The sequence below is a fragment of the Microtus ochrogaster genome, chromosome X (assembly GCF_000317375.1).
Source record: "Microtus ochrogaster isolate Prairie Vole_2 chromosome X, MicOch1.0, whole genome shotgun sequence".
In the NCBI taxonomy this organism is placed as follows: Eukaryota; Metazoa; Chordata; class Mammalia; order Rodentia; family Cricetidae; genus Microtus; species Microtus ochrogaster.
The window spans coordinates 27,773,767-27,777,148 of record NC_022026.1 but is presented as its reverse complement, the minus strand read 5'-3'; the positions used below and the strand labels follow the sequence as shown (position 1 = coordinate 27,777,148).

At 38.1% G+C, this 3,382-nt stretch overlaps 1 protein-coding gene across 1 annotated transcript in view; it reads right to left on the bottom strand.

Moving 5' to 3' along the window:
- Vsig4 (V-set and immunoglobulin domain containing 4) overlaps positions 1–3,382 on the bottom strand; it is a 23,670-nt gene that overhangs the window by 3,669 nt on the left and 16,619 nt on the right. The gene's annotated exons all lie outside the window — the stretch shown is intronic.

Sequence of the window (3,382 nt, the reverse complement as noted above, 5' to 3'; positions counted from 1 at the left end):
AGAGAGAGAGAGAGAGAGAGAGAGAGAGAGAGAGAGAGAGAGAGAGAGAGAGAGAGAGAGAAAGAGAAAGAGAGAGAGAGAGCGCGGGGGGCGGGGGGAGAACCGAGAACCTCATGAAAGAGAGAGCAGAAAGATTATGAGCCAGACAATGAGGAAGAGTGCTGTGGAATGCTATGTTCTGGACATGACAAGGTTATCGTATTCATGAATTTATAGTAGTATAGCTAGGGTTATCAGCTCAAATTGACATAAGATCAAGCCAAAAGTCCTGCAGAGATGGTAGACATGTTCGTCTTGCCCTACTCCTTACTGAATATTGCTTCTGGAGGAGAGATACTCATTCTTTTTTCAGTGTGTTCCCACTCAGACGTTTCCCATATTCTAGCAGATGGACTCAAACTCATGTACATCTGGGTGTTACTAGTTAGGTTTAGTGGGTTAACAACGAAGACATGAAGTTAGGAGGAGGTAGTTTGCAGAGCATATGGTTGAAGTAGGAAAAGAGAAATGAGAGGTGAATATGACCATACTTCATTTTATACCTATACGAAATTCTTGAGAATCAAGAAGTTATAATAAAAACATTGCATATTTACATAATATTATTTCCAAAGACAAGATTGGGTGGGAATGGTGGTGGGATACTGATATTTGGGAGGAAGAGGCAGGCAGATCTTTGTGAGTCTGAGGTTGGTCTGGTTTACATAGCTGGCACCTGGACAGCTAGTGCTACATGTGCCAATAATGTAATATTGTTTATCCATGAATTATTAGTAATGGCCCAAATGGGAAGTTTTTCAGGTAATATTCAAGAAGAATAAAATAAATTCATTGTTAAACACATACATACTAACCAATTATTTAATAATTGAAATATATTTGTATATAGCAAACGTATATATTCAAATGAAACTGCCACCGACTCTGATAAACACACTGAGTAAACTAAACCAACCACAAAAATACATTATTTTATTCCTTTATAAGAGTTCAAAATAGCTTAAAATAATACATGGCAATAGAGACCAGGAAAAGAAACCATTTGGTGACTACTAGACTGCAGGTAATGTGGTTGTGAAGTATGCACATTTTAAAGATTTTTAAATATTAATTTACCTATACATTATTCATACAATGTTTCACTAAAAAGTTTGTTAAATTTTTAAAAAGCAGACAAATAAACAAAAATTGGCCTTGAGAAAAAAAAATCAAATCAGAAACTCTAAGTATCAGCCTAGAGCATCTTGAGGTTCTGAGCTAGCCAGAGAGAAAAACAAAATCCCACATTCTTAGGACAATCTTGATAAATGTCAGAGACAAAATGTCAAAACAAATTCTCATAGTCCCACTGGTTGATTGCTTTTTGGGCCACAGGCAGACTTCTATTTTTTCCAAAGGGCCAAGATAGAATTTCACTTTACCTAAAAAAAAAAAAATGGTGGTGGTGTTTTGACTTGCCAGCTTTTCAGAAATGCTATACTCGTGAGATTCTGGCAACTTATGTTCAGCCATAAAGACTCTTCTCACTGAAGTACTCTTTGGTTCAAGTTCCCAGTTTCCTCTTTTCTCAAAAATATTGCCACTCAGAAATCTAGGGTACCTTGAGAGTTAATTCTGTCAATCTGAAAGGATCTAGATACTTCCAGGAGACAAGCCTCTGGGCATTACCTTAACTGTGGGCATCATTCTTCTATGGGCTGGCATTATGGAAAGAATGAACAAGGGAAAGTAAGTTGAGCACCAGCATCCTCTGCTTTTTGGCTGTAGATCTGATGTGATTATATGCCATGCCTTCCTTGCTGTGATGGACTGCACCCTTGACCTATGAGCCCAAGTAGACCTTTCCTTTCTTAAGGTGTTTTTTCCAGGTATTTTGTTGCAGAAATGACATAAGTAACTAATACAGGCATGTAAATAGTTGAAGGAATATACTGTACCGAGATTCTAGTCCTAAGTCTTATTTACTTGTTGTATGACTAATGGGTCAGATAACGGAATTTCCTCCAAAGATGTTTGCACACAGATTCTTAGAATTATATGTAACATAAAGAAGAATTAAGGTAAAAGACAGAATTAAGGCTGATTGTTATCTGCACTTAAAATAGGGAGATAATCATTACTGTTTCTGATGGACTCAATGTAATCATAAGGATTGATTTAAGAGTAAAGGTAGGAGAAGGTAAGAGTTAGAGGAAGATTTGAACATATTACATTACTGAGGTTGAAAACAGGTGAAAGAAATCAGGAGCTAAGGAATGTGGGCAGCTTCTACATAGTGGGAAGCACCAAGGAATGGATTCTTTTACAAAGCTTCTGGGAGGACTGGGGCACTACTGGCACCTGATTTTAGCTCACTAACATCAGACTTTTGACAGCCATAGTATAAGAGAACATATTTAGGTCATTTTACCATATAAAATTTGAAGTAAGCTTTTATGCTAGTCACAGAAAAGTTAGTATAGTGACGTTGGTCAAATCTTTAACCGTTTCTTCATAACTTCAATGACACATTTGAATGGTATTCAATGCGCTCCTTTCATTGACTTTCACTTCATTATAGTCAGCATTCAAGATAACCTATTCCTCATACTTGCTTTGACTGATTTTTCTCTCCACCACTGCATCCTGTCCTCTTGTCCCTTGTATCCTTCTCTTCCAGGAGTTACCGTTTCATGTCATGTGTGTTGTACTTCCCTCCTTCCTTAAGAGAAGCTGTTGGTTTTTGTTTTCATTTTGGAGGGCTAGTTAGGTAGATGACTCAGTGGTTTACATACTTGGTGTATAGCAAAACCACAGTTCCCATCTCATTATTCACATAAAAATCCGACATAGTCATGAGAATCTATAAGCACAGTGTTTAGGAACAGAGGCACGCAAATTTTCTGGTCTTGTTGGGTAGCCAGTCTAAGTCAGCATAGTGTGCTTCAGGTAATCGAGAGACTCCATCTCAAGAAAAATTAAGGTAGAGAACAGCAGAAATACCTAGATGAGAGCTCTGGTCTCCATATGAGCATACACAGGCAAGTATGTGCACATACACGTACATTATATTAAACACACATACACACAGACACACACACAAACTGCTTTTTTCCTTCTTATTGGCTTCTTTCTAGTTTCATGGCTTACACCTCACTCATTCTTACAAAAACACACATGTGTAAAAATATGGAGCTAGAATCTACATATAAGAAAAAACATTCGCCTTGGGCTCCTGGGAGCCACTCTAGATTCAAGTCTCTTGCCAACCCTAAGGTGGCTCCCTTAACTAAAAATTGTGCTTCCATGCTCCCCTATCCAACCTTCCTTTATCCCAATCATCCTTTTTCCCCAAGTTCCCCCTATCTTCCCCTTCTCCCTTTTCTCTCCCCCTCTCCCCTTA